A 14,559-nucleotide genomic window follows, 5' to 3' on the forward strand; every position below is an offset into this window, starting at 1 on the left:
ATTTTTGTTTATAGCAAGAACTCTTTATATAACAAGAACTCTTTACCAGGTTAATGATGCATTCATATGAGCCAGACCTTCAACAAAAGGTGGAGATTTTAGACCCTGCTATCTCCCAATTTCTCAGGACAGAGACAAACATTAGAGAGCTCACAAAGTGGTTGACTCATGTGGACTTGGAAATCTGTGAATTTTTCTTGATTCCTTATCATGAGAGGTAAGTTTTCTACCTACACCTTGTGAAGAGAATTTGCTAATTCACGTTAGAAGGCTAACTGAGGCTTGTTTTTATAGCTCACATTGGAGTTTAATTGCAATTGATATTGTGAAAAGAAAATGCTACTTTGTCAATTCTCTTGCTGGAGTACATGGTCAAGCAAAATTGTAAGTATAGCAGCAGTCACATTTTGTAAACCATAAGCACATACTTTTAGTAAAGTAGAACTTCATTTATAAAGAATTTTGGATAGTGCTACTATAAGATTTATAGATGCTGAATGACATCCATTTTGTAGTGGTGAAGGTTGGAATTCTTTATGCTTTGTTCACTTCAATGGATTATCCTCAAAGATTTTTTCCCAAAAATACATGTAATGAATTGCATGTTCCAATCCAGCCTGAAAGCCATTCATGTGGATGGAGGGTATTGACAAATGCCAAGCTCCTCTTGGACTTCATATACTGCAATGACAATCAGGATATAGAAGTATAGCATATTTCATATTTGCCAGCTGTATTTTTTCTCATTTTATTGTTCCTAAAACTTGCTTTCTATTGCCTTGTATAGATCAACAGAGAGTGCTATGGTTGACAAGAGCAAGGATTATCAAGTATATGATTGAAGCAAATGGAGAACTGCAAGAGGTATTTGAAGATGATGATGTTGAAGAGAAGGGGAAAGCAAAGCTGGAAGATGAAGAAGAGAGTGGTGAGCAGGAAAAGGCAAGTGAAGAGATGGATGATAAGAGAAAGAGGAAGCAGCCTTCAAGCCCTCCAGTCAAGCCCACTTCAAAAAGAAAATCTCCCAGGACAAAAGAGCCCACTTCAAAAAGAAAATCTCCTGCAAAAGCACCAACCCCATTAAGGAAGTCCCCTAGGGACAGGAAAACTCCTGCCAAAAAACTATTCTAGCTTATTGTAGCCCACTTGTATCAAGCTTCTCAGTTCTCTATTGTATCCAATTGTCTATTCTATAGCCCACTTGTAACCAATTGGCCCTTGTATGGACCCTTGTATGTAAGTGCAAATATTTGAAATTGAATACTTGTTTTAAGACTCTGTTACAAAATCAAATCATTGGATGTTTGAAAAAGTTGCATTTCAATAACAAAATAAAGATCCTTTTAAATCATGTGATACAAAATAAGATCCTTGTAGGTCATGTGATACAAAATAAGATCCTCGCAGGGCATGTGTTACAAAATTGCCTTGAAGGATGTTTAAGGCACCAAATGTACAATGCCATCCAAGATGTCCTTGCACTGTAGCCTGTTTTCATTCCTTTTTGATACCTACAAAAACAGTCAAAGTTAAATAAAGAACCAATAAGAGAACAAGAGACTTTTAGGCATAATAGTTACCTTTCTACCATTTACTTGAAAGCAGAATGTTGTGGGCAGTTCAATTTCATCATTTTGCAGGTCCAATCTCAATTGTTGTAAGCTACACATGCCTCTTATCTTTACAATTGACAGATGCTCATTGTTTACCCATATATCAATGTCTTCTATTGGGCTGTCAATGAAGTCCTCCATGTCTTGATCAAGTGGAGTTAGCTGACCACCAACATAGTGCCATCTTCAGTAATAAAATGACATAATGAAGTTTTGTGTCCCTATCATGTATTTGCAAGCAATTGAGCCAGCTTGCACATAACAAGTGATTCCATTCACTGTTTTGGTGTTCCAACCCTCATCCACAAATTCAAGTACATTTGCTGAGTCTAAAGTCTTCACTGAAAACATTGTTCTAGATTTTCTGACTTCAGCATTAGAGAACAAGTCTATAGAAACTACAATGGCATGAATATAGAAATTCTACTCTGTCCATTTTGATCAGTCGTGTTGTAAGTGATAATGGCTTCAATAGAAGTTCTTGGCCGTTTTGATCGTGATGAAGATTCCATGGTGAAAAAAGAAATGAGCAGAGAAGTCTAGTCTGAGTTCAAGAGAAGAATAAGCAGAATGTGCAAAAAACGGTTCAAAACTGGAAAAGATCATGAGATATAATCCAAACGTTGTTTTATGATGGCAACGTGCAAAATGAAAACAATATAATATGAGAAGTACGTCTTTCTAAAAGCTACAGCTATTAAATGCCTTTGCACTTTTACTTGTTTACATTGCTATTTACCAGCTCATAGTTGCGGTAAAGATAGACTATTTGCTTTTTTTGTGAGTTTTCAAAAATAGAGGTTCCGTAACGGAAGCTCTTCAACCATTGGTTGAGACCACTCTCTCTCTACACGCTAAAAGGCACAAAAATGACCTCAAAATTCCCCTAATGCTTGTCCGTTTGCTTGTGGATGATACGGGGCTGATTTCCTATGGATTACCATGAATTCATCTAGAAGGATCTTTATCACTTCATTTATAAAATGTGTGCCTCGATCACTCACAATTTCTATTGGCAATCCATATCGTACAAAGACGTATTCATATAGAAATTGTGCCGTGGTCCTGGCATCTGCTTTTTGAGTTGCCTTTGCTTCGACCCACTTTGTTAGATAGTCTGTAGCCACAACGATGTATTGTGCATGAGTCTTATATGCAGGAGGTGAAATGGGTCAGACATAATCAATCCCCCATTTTGCAAAAGCTCTTGCCCCCATCATTGGTCTAAGCGGCATATCATCTCTTTTAAGTGGTACTTTGGTCCGCTGACAGTCATCGCACCGTTTAACGTATTCCTCAGCGTCCATATGTAATGTTGGCCACCATATTCTTGCGGCTAAGACAAGTTTTGCTGTCTTATCACCGGAGAAATGGCCTCCACCTACTCCTCCATGAGCTTGCTCTAGTATTATCACATACTCAGTCTCTGATGCGCAAATCCTAAGCTGGTTGTCTTTACCTCTCTTATAGAGTTGATCTCCTATTAAAGCGTAATCTCTAGCTTCTGTCTCTACAGATTTCTGACGAGCTTTTGACGTTCCTTCTGGGAAAGTTCTATTTGTGAGATATTCAACAATATACTGACTCCATTCTGGAGCGATCATTATCTGATATAATGTCGAATACTCTGCTGGCGGTTTTGATGAACATACAATACATACAGTGACATATTCATGTACGCTTTCTTTCATTCCTGGCCAATAGACTCCCAATTGTAACAAATTGCTATATGTCTTCCTTCTTGAACAATGAAATGCACATTCTTGAACATGTGCTTCGCGTAGATATATATTATATTCCTCAGGATTGATGCATAGTCGTAAAACATGATCATTTCCCAATTGATACAACCTTCCTGCAACCAATTGAAGATTCTTGGATTGCTGAATAGCAATATGTTTCTGGTTGTATTCTCTTCTATCAAACTCTCCTCCATAGGTTAATAGGTTAACGACATTTTGAGACCACTTCGGTATCATTTCTATGTTGAACAAGTACGCGTCTGGCATGTCGTCATCTACTCCTATAGGGTCTTCTCCATTCGTCAATCGCGAAAGATGATCAGCTCTAAGATGTGTTTTTCCTTTCTTTACTACTACCGTGAAGTCGAATTCCAGTAAGATAATGAACCATCTCACTATTCTCCCGGTATTGCATGGTTTATTCACTAGGTAGAGCAAGGCTTGGTGATCCGTAAAAAACACAAACTTGTTGGCTAGAAGATAATGCCGAAATTTCTTCACAGCATATATCATTCCTAATCCTTCTCGCTCTGTTGTGGTGTAATTCTTCTCTGCATTGTTGAGCTGTCGACTGGCATAACAGATAGGAAAATCCATGTTTCCTTCTTCTGGCTGAGCCAGAATGCATCCTATTGCATATGCCGAAGCATCTATATGCACATGGAATATCTTCTCCCAATCTGGTGATTTCAAGACTGGAGCAGTAATGAGTGCCTCTTTCAATTTCTTGAATGATTCCTCACACTCCTCTGTCCATTCAAAGTTCACTATTAGGCTGTAAAGTGGTTGGCCTATTATAGCGTACATGTAAATGAATCGTCTATAATATCCGCAATGTCCCATAAAGCTCTGTACTTGTTTCGCATTGGTTGGTCTAGGTATATCCACTATAACTTTTATCTTCTCTAAATCCGTGGATATTCCGTTTTGTGAGACAATATGTCCCAGAATTCTGCCCTGTCGGACCATAAACACACATTTCTCAGGATTGAGACAAATGCGATATGTCCTACATTTCTCAAATACTTTTCTTAGGTGTTCTAGATGCTCATCTCTCAGAAGAGAATGTACACATAAGTCATCCATGTATATTTCTAGAAACAACCTTAAGTATTCTTTGAAAGCATGCGTCATCAGCCTCTGGAAGGTTGCTGGAGCATTGGTTAGACCAAAAGGCATAACCCGATAAGCATAAATTCCCCACTCCGTTGCAAAAGCTGTTTTATGTTGATCTTCCAGTGCTATGGCTAGCTGGTTATATCCTGAAAAACCATCAAGAAAAGAGTATGTTGTTTTCCCTGATACACGCTCTAGAACATGATCAGTTATTGGCAGGGGATAATTGTCCCTGATTGTTGCAGCATTCACTTTCTTTAAGTTGACACACACTCGGAGTTTTCCGTTCTTCTTGGGTACTACCACAATCGGAGATACCCAATCGGTGTGTTCAATCTCGTATATGAATTCAGCTTCCATTAGCTTATCTATCTCTTCTTTGATTCGCTTAGCAAATGTATCATTATATGTGTATGGTCTCTGTCTGCTAGGCTTTGCGTCTTGTTTCAGTGGGATTGTGTGTTGGCATATCGATGGGTCAACTCCCTTTAAGTCCTTATAAGACCATGCAAACACATCCCTATACTCTCTGAGAAGACTCAAAAGTCTCTCTTCCTCGCCTGGAGACAAATCTGTGGCTATGTACACCGGTCTAGGTGTCTCACCTCGAGCTGCTAAATCAACTTTTTTTGCATCCTCCGGTCCGTCATAAGATTCGTTCTCCCTTCTCTCTCGAATAGGTTGGGTTAATACCACCTTCCTATCCTCTGTTGTGAATTTCCTATAGTGAGAGGGAACATCCATGTTCCCTTGATTTTGGCGTTTTCGTCCTCTCCACTCTCAATTTCTGTCGTCCAAACTTCTTTCAGAGTTTTCTTGAGCTCTCTGTACTTGTTTCTACATTCTAACTTGGACTCCGTGTGTTCTCTGTTGCGCTTGTTCTTTTCTGATTTTTCTGTTTCTGTTTTCGTTCCATTCCTTTGTACTTGATTTCTTGAGCCTTTTTTGTCGTTTCGTAAGCTCTTTTGATCATTGCCTCTCATCCTTCCAGAAATCTTGTCCTTAACACAATCTTCCGCCTTTACTAGCATTAGGAATTGATTTTTTCCTCTTATTCTAGGCATCGGATTGGTTCTAACCCCCTTTGTTTTTCTCTTTGCTCTATAGCGTTTCTGGCGTGGTTTAGTTTGGTTCGGAAAATCATAAAATCTGACATCCGTTATAGTTTCTTCGTTTCCGCTTGAACTGTCCGTTGACTCGTTGTCTGCTTCATTTCCCCACTCTGGATGATCGGGAATGTCGTGAAACACCTCTTCTTCATCTTCCTTTTCCAGTGTATCGTTCTTTTCAGTTTCTTTTTCGAGTACAGTTCTCAACATGAAGTACGGAACCACGTCGTACCCGTCCTTGTCGCAAAATTTTGTTGTGGGACCATCCGGAATTGCACAAACAACTAGGGTTGCTAGAATGTGTGTCCATTCTAATGGTTCAAGCGTGTCCTCTGGAAAGGGTTCTCCTACATAAGCTTCGTCTTCGATAGCCCTTTCTAAAACACATTCTTCTCGCCTCAGACTTCCACATTTCGAGGCTCCACACATCCATAACTCCTTGGGCTTACCTAACCAAGCTGAAAATTCGGATCCCGCCAAAGTAGCTGAATCAAACTCCTCTACCGGTGTTCGGTTCACATCTTTGTAGCTATGGTCTCTCAGGTTCACACGTGTAGTGGTTTCTATATTTCTCAGGTATATGTGATCGTAACCCCAATCTTGGACCATTTTCAACTGTCTCATGAATGGTCTTCCCAATATGATATCATAGTTATTCTCCTTGCCAAAATCGACAATAGCAAAAGTATGTTCGTATTCAATGCCGCAAGAAGTCACTACGACTTTCTTTAATAACCCCATAGGTTTCTCCATGTGTCCATCTGCTAATTGGAGTTTCAACCTAGTCTTCCTTATTGCTGGTTTCCCCCATTTTTTCCAGACTTCTTTTGTAGCAATGGCTACCCCAGCTCCGCTGTCTAGTATTGCCATCGTGTTCACTCCTTGGAATTCAACTGGTAAGGTTGTATTCCCCTCTTCACCTTCGCAATACTCTCCGACCTTGTTTAAGGGTACAGGCTTAGCATTCTTTTGTGGTTTGCTCAGCTCTTGTATACCCTCTTGCAGTCTCGATGTTGGGTCTTTTATCCCAAATTTCTCCAAGCATTTTCCTACAGTGGTCCACATATGTGGTCTTAGCCTCAAAAGCTCAGCTAGAGTGATAGTGCATGTCACTGGTGTTGACAAGATCTCTATCAATCCTTGCGAGTCCATGACTTTTTCTGATGAGATTCTTCGTGAGGGAAGTGCTCTAGTCTCGGATTTTGCTTCATACTCTCCTAAGTATGAAGGTAAGGTATTCAGTGAGTGAGGTTTGCTTTCCATTGTTCTAACAGAGCCCCCATCTCCACAGTAAGATTGCAGATCCAAGTCCACTTGAGATCCTGCCTCAAATTCCACTATGGGAGGATTCCTGATGTTCTTTTCCCAATTTGTCTGATTAGCTTGGCAACTTAGCTTGTTTGCAAAGTTTGCCTCTCTCACTTGTTTTCAAAATTCATTGTAATCCTCATGTCTTCCGTAAGACCTCTGTATGACTGGATGAAAACTCTCTATCTCCTGATCGGTTGTGTTCAATACTATGCGGTCATCCTTGTGCGTATTTTCAGGCTTTTGTGCACTGGGAGTCTTTTCAGCTACCCGTGAAACGACAGTCTCTTGCTGAATTGGGTTTTCCATTCCACAATTCATTGTTTCTTTTGGTGGTTCTAATAAGGCTTGTGCAGTCTCGATCATTCTCTGGCACATTTCAAGTCTCTGCTTTTCTAATTCCGCGTTTGGGTATGTCATCCACCTCTGTTCTTGTGTTTGGTTGTTCTTTAACCTAGCTTCGTAAGCTCTCATCAGTGCGTCCAATGGTTCGTGTACTTTGTCGACTAGCACTGATCCCCCTGAGCTTAAGCTCGTTGTTTCTTTGATACTCTTTTGTTTCGTTCTTTCAGGGCTCATCTCTCGTTTCCCATTTTGACTCTCAAGTTTTTATAATCTATCTTTAGTTCGCTTTAGTTCCTCAGCTAGAATAGCGTCTTCACGTTCTTTTCTCAACTTCATGCGTGCTTTTCTAGCTTTCCATGTGTTTCTCTGACTCCGCGGTCCTTGACTAACCACTTCAGCCGCTAACTTTCCATTCTCAGGTTCTCTAGTGGTTTTCTTAGCTTGAGCTCTAGTAACAACTTGCGTTGGTATCAGAGTTTCATTTTCAGACCCACTGCTGGTAGGAATAGTTTCTAGCATATTCAATGTCGTCTTTTGCACTTTGTTTGGATTCTTTGAACAATCCTCAATGAAGTGAGTAACCCCACACTCAGTGCAATAAGCGTTAATTCTAATGATTTCCGTATGTGGACAAACATTCATCAGATGGTCACCTCCACACTTGTAACAGGGTCCTAGTGCTGGTCTTGGTCCCATTTGATTCGTCCTTTGTGGATAGGATGTTCTTTGTCCTGTTAACCCTCCATGAGCTATGAACATCAATGTTCTTGCGTCCAAATTGTATCTCTCTTCATCAGAAGCACTTGTAACTGTTGGTATTCCAACATTCCCAATCATGCCCCATGGTTCTGGTTGTTTGGGTTCTTCTGGTGGGTAATACACAGTTGGAGACATGTGTGCAACAGATTCTTCATAATAGGCTTGAACAGGCACTATGGCTTGTTCTTCCTGATTCTCTAAGGTTGGTGCATATCTAATGCCCACTGGTCTTGCTCATGGTAAAGGTGGTTGTTGTCCCAATACTGGTTGCGGTCTTTCTATCCCCATAGGTCCTGGTACATTTCCCGTTGGGTATCGAGGTACTGGATGTACTTGAGGTGGTGCTAATTGAGCAGGAGGTGCATACTGACGCTCCCTTACATACCCTTTGTTGTAATAGCACTCCTCTGTTGGATGGTTTGTCCATTTTTGTTCAATAGCACACCATTTCAGTGGTTTTGGCAATGGTTTTTGGTATGGTGCCATCCTTTTTAGAGCCTCTTCTATCATTTGCTCTACATTTGGCATGGTTGTTGTTTGAACATTCTTTTTAGTGGTAGTCTCGCTCACTACGGAGGAAGAGCTACTGGATGCAAAATCTGTATCCGCTGACACCTCTCCATAAACCGTACAGTTATCCACTAAGTACAATGCCTCTCTCGTTACTTGCTCGAAACTTGTACAAGCTTTCAAGTGCAAGTCCTTCTTGAGAGTGTCGTTTCTCAGTCCCTCAATAAAGAGAACAGATAGTCTGTCATCTTGTGGTCGTTCACGTACTGGACATCTCTCAATGTATTGTTTGAAGCGAAGTGAAGCTTCCTTCACTTTTTCGTGTTCTCTCTGTTTAAAAGCATATATTTGTGAGACCGTATTGTGCTTAATCCCTCTTTTTGAGAATTCCTCAGCAAACTCTCTTAGCAAATGGTCAATGTCATGGAATCCCCCTATGTTCAGTGGTTGAAACCATGTCAATGCCGTACCTTCTAGAGTAAGACCAAATCCCTTGTATTGTGTATGGAAATCGGTTATCTGCTCAGCTCTTAAGACTTGCTTAAAGAGTGACACATGTGCATACGGATCTCCCGAACCACACTTGCTTGCTCCCCTTGTTTTGGTTGGTTATTCTGGAGATTCCTGCCCATTCTCAAATTCATCAATTCCCCTAAAGGACTTTAACTTTTCCGTCTCGGCAATTTGTTTTCCCAAGTTTTTGTGGTCAGAATTGATCCAAACTGACTGATACTTGGTCAATTGTTTAATCTTGTCAGTTGGACAACTTCTGTTTCATCAAGTGAGAATTTTGTTGCAGTTATGCTGAAAAAGACATTATACGCGTATGATGTCTTTTTTCACAGATTTGGACTATTTTGGTTATGCTCACTCTCAGTAGCCCCCTTATGCTCTTTCCACTCACAAAATTCAGTTTGAACTCTGTTTGAGCAAGTTATGGCTAATTTAGGCTTTTCTTGGCAATTTTCCGCTTTTGACTTGTTTTGGGTCAATTGTGATCCAAATGGGATGAAACTTGAAATATAACCTCTAGACAGCTATTACAATGGATCTGTGTTGGCAAAGTATCAAAATATGTCCAAAATTAGGTAAAAGACATCATACGCGTATGATGTCTTTTTCATCAATTTGGGTCAAGACTTGATATTTATGCTTTCTACAGTGTTTGTAACAATCTTGTCAGGTCAGATATCAAAAATAAGCAGTGGATGTGCTAAAAGACATTATACGCGTATGATGTCTTTTTTCACAGATTTGGACTATTCTTGGTTTTAAGCCTTCTCCAATGTTCATAATTGAGCTTCAAGTGTTTTTGTCAGGTTTGAATGTAAAAACAAGATCTGAATCCAAAATTTCCTATTCTTTGCGTTTCTTGGACTCCGACTTGTCTTTTTGGGTTTCTTTGAGTGTTAATGCTCTTGTTTTAAGTTGAAATAAGGGCATAACTCCCCTTTTGAACACTCTGGTAAAGTCAAAATTTCTGTTTTGGTCTCTGTTTGGTCATTTAGACATCATACGTGTATGATGTCTAAAGTTGCAAATTTCCAGTTTTTTGGCACAGAATCCTTCCTAAAGCTTTCTCAAATGCTCAGCAACTCCCAGATACACAGAAAATTTCTCTGACTTTTGTTTATTGCAAGTTTCACTACTAACTCGACGGTTTAGTGATCTAACATGCAATCAACCATATCAAGCAAATACTCCAATGATTACTAGCTCTAGATCAGGATCAAATGAAGTCCTACCTAAGCTATTCCTAATTATAAAATGGGTTTGGTAATTGTGATTTTAAAGAGATCCACTGCCACTCACGGACTAGCAAATTCTTCTTCTATCAACAACTACTCAACACCAACAAAACAACAAACAAATCTAAGCTAAACTAAAAATACTGTCAACACGGAAGACCCAGGAATACCCCACTTCTTAGTATCTCTCGAGATCTTCGGAGTCCACCACTCCTAGATCTTTTCTAACTAAAGTATACAAAGTAGTTTATACGACTCACCTCGTAGGATTAGTCTAAGGTCACCTACTTAGGGCTCTCGTCCCCGGCAACGGCGCCAAATGTTAAGGCGGTTACGCCGCTAGCGGAAGCTAAATAGCGAGAACTCAACCAACAACAGAATTTGTCAGACGAGGACAGAGCTTGACCCGCAGGCGCATGGAAACAACTAGGTGGGTGTCAAATCACCTACTCGACCTTCTAATGACAATCACTACTAAGGAAATCAAATCTAAGTTCTAAAATACGCAAGTGACTGAAATCCGTACTACGAACGAATGCTATACAAAACAGGATCTAGAATCATTGAATCGATCTCAAACTCAAGGGGAAGTCTATACACTAGGTAAGAACAACACCCTAAAGACTTGAACTGCAAAATCAACCTATAATCACTCCGTGCGGTAAACGCGTATGAAGACAGGCCGAAAAATACAGGTGACCGAAACTTGACCCCGATGGTAGTAATGCGTAGCTCTACTCGTTGTGGTTCTATAGATATGCTGCACGCTCCATTCCGACACACGAGTTGGAAGAAAACTCACACCGAAGCTCGTAGGAACTTACCACACATAGAAGCCGATAGCGCGCACTCTTGGTATCTGTGCGTAGCTCTCGCCGTTGCTAACACAATGACGGTGTCGCTTCTCCAATGGCGGCTCCGTAGCTCGCGTAGCAAGTAGATAAGACTCTCTCTCTCTCTCACTCTCTCTCAGACACAGTCACGACGCTCAAAAACTCACTTTGATTAATAATCTAAATCCCCCTTAGGTTACAAAAACTTTGGCTTATATACCTCAGCCTTGGAGGTGAGAACATCTCTAACTAATTACATCAGCAAGTGAAATTACTTCGGAATTACAAGCTGGAAACTCAATTGAGTCCCGTTACTTAATGAATGGCTCAAATCAAAATTAATGTCGGAAAGACATTTATTACAATCAATGGTTACAAAAATGATGAGTGTGAGCAAAAATGTGGGTGTGATCCTCTGCTGGCTCAACAAGTATTGGGATGTTTGCAATAGTAAGCTACTAGGTACTTGTAACTAAGCTCGGATGTAACCCTTTGTCCCTCAAGACTCGGCCTGAGCTCAAGGCTGATTTGCATATCTATTGGTGACTTTATAATACAATCACTCACAATTGTGAGTTTTGCAAGAAAAAAAAAAGGGTGCACTTCATTTATAAGACATTCTTATTTGAAACAAGGTGAAAATTCATTATGGCCTACATAAGGCTATGAGAAGAATTTAATAATAAAAGGTTTCTTTGTGAGAGAAAACAGGAAAGTGACACTAATTTTTTAAAACATTTGTTATCACAATAAAATATTATGTTTCTTAAAAAATAATAACAATAAACTATTTAAACTACAAAATATTCCAAAAGCAAAAAAAATTATGTTTGAAAAACCACTTGGAAGCATTGTAGCAAATTGAGAAGAAAAAAGAGGACGAGAAAGAGTGTACAATGCGATCCAATATTCAATGGCCCTCTTTAAAGTCGAGAGAGGTACACAGATTTCAACACCTCTCACAAACACCTAAAAAAAACATTAAGAAAGAAAGGTTTTTGCTATGTGACACTAATCTATAAACTTTATCCAATGGTCCACAATTGCACCAAAAATCCAACACTTTACTAAGGACTCCTTATGTAGTCCAATAACTTGTGATTTTGGAATAACTTGTGTCTAAGAGTGCACTTCATTTATAAGACATCCTTAATTGTGTGTGTGTGTGTGTGTGTGTGTGTGTGTGTGTGTGTGTGAGAGAGAGAGAGAGAGAGAGAGAGAGAGAGAGAGAGAGAGAGAGAGAAAGAGAATATCATACAAAAATACACAACTGAAAGGGTCACGACGGATTTCAAAAACAATAAGAAAGTGATAAATTTGTTAGGTTGAATTAAAATAGTATCAGTTTTGGGAAAGGATTGCCTCAGCTTAGTCTTGAGCCGATTGAAAATCGAGACTAGCTAGCTGCAAACCATGGTGAACGGAAGAAAAACCGATGAAATATGTGAGAAAGACGTCCAAAAACTTTGCAAATCTCAAAATTTTTGCTAGTATTTCCGGTTTTCTTCTTTGTGATGAGGAGGAAACTTGACCAACAGCCGCTTAATAAAAGAGACTTTCTCGAACGTTAACACTGATTTGAATCAAGTTATAGAATGCAAGAAATGTAAAACCATTGAAGTTGTGAAATGAAAGGTGAAATAAAAAGAATTAATTAATATATATGTGTGTGTAGAATTTATTAAAATTATGCAAAGTGAAGCTTTACTTTAGCATTCTAAAACAATAGAATGAAACAAGGTGAAGAATCACGGTGGCTTGCACAAGGTTAAATGATTGTGGAATGAAAATATTGAAGGTGTTGATAGGGAATCAAGATGTATGTAGAGGAGTGATCTGACCAATACATGAAATTTATTCCTGTTTCATAGGTGGAGATTGTGGAGGTAGTCCAGATGTGGTCCAAGGATGATCCATGGATAGTTGTAACATCTGTTATTAATTGTTTGATGCCCCATTTGTTTAGTGTGGAGGACAAAGAATTGTATGAATTGTTTTGAGCATCAATGTCAATGTTGAAGTCACCCAAGATAATGATTGGAATTGATGCCTCACAATTTTGGAGAATTAGAGATAATGCATCAACCAAATTTGATAGGGGTGTTGCAGGGGAACTATAAAGAGAAGCGACCTCAATGATTATGGTATTTGTGATCCTAATATTTGCATGCAATATCTCTACTCCTGGACGAGAGATATGGCTAGATTTCAAGTGGCAAAAATTTTGTCAATGGAGTAGCGAGACACCCATATTTACATTAAATTGGTGTTGCAAGTAGCCTGGTATGGCATGTGGCAAGTTAGTTGCTAGTCGTGTTTCTTGCAAGCAGAGCACGTGTGATGCCATTAGCGTGGAATTTTCCATAATTTTTTTAATGTGTTTATTAAAAGACACAACATTTAGAGATTGAATGATGATATGTGTGTTTGAGTAATCTTCCAATGTCTTTTGGGTGGAGATCCACTTGGCTTGTACTACTTGTAAGCTATTTAATTCTTCCAGCACGGTTTGGTCAACCTTGATATGGGAAGGTTGTATTCTTTCAAGTAGGTGAAGGTTTGAAGGGTCTCGGAACGTGATAGTGCTGTGTATGTAAGGCCATGTTCGTATGTGTTTGGGATTGAAAGCTAGTGTTTGCAATGTGAGGCCTCGTGAACAGTGAATTGTTCGTGCACTAGCTGGTTGTAGTGGGAATTTTGATCGTGACATTGTATTCAAGTAATTTTTACCAATTTGAAACTCACACACCACATGTTCTATTGGAGTCTATTCTCTTGGAATGCTGGATGAGTATAATGTTTGATTTTTGTAGCGTTTTTTCTTTCCAATGACTAGGTTTGCAATCAACCCAGAGTATTGTTTTTTTATTGTTTTTGTGAAATTCTTAGACTCACCTTCTACGCCATTAACCAATCCATCGAGAATGTCCAAGTTTCCTGCACATAGCTCGACAACCATGCCTGTTTTTAGGCTTAGATGGAGTGCAGCCCTCCAGTCAATTTGGGATGTGCTGGAATATTTATTGTTTTGTTGCATAAGGTGTTTCTTTTATTGATGGCAATGAAAGTGTGTGGTTCTCCCTCTATTTGGTTGAATACTTGGAGGTTGTGGGTGTCCTTGTCTTTATTGCAGTAAAATAGATGAGAAACTTGGTGGCTGTTTGGAACAGGTCTATAGTAGTTTTTGTTAAGGTATCCTAAATCAAGATCACTATGTTGCCCAACTTGAAGTCTATTAAGGATTTTTATGAATGTTGGATTGCTTTGTCGCATAGCTATTGTGAGTTCGTAGCACTTTGGATATGTATGCCAATATGAAGGGCACACAATTTCTAATAGTGTAAACTTTTTTGCAAAGATCCATGTATCCTTTACATGGCTCGCTTGGCATAGATCGCCACAAAGAATGACATCCAATCCACCAAATGGTTTATCATGGACTCGTTTGATTGCACTCAAGCGTGAATCAGCTATGG

This window comes from Adiantum capillus-veneris, chromosome 21 (assembly GCF_014529385.1).
Source record: "Adiantum capillus-veneris isolate H3 chromosome 21, ASM1452938v2, whole genome shotgun sequence".
In the NCBI taxonomy this organism is placed as follows: domain Eukaryota; kingdom Viridiplantae; phylum Streptophyta; class Polypodiopsida; order Polypodiales; family Pteridaceae; genus Adiantum; species Adiantum capillus-veneris.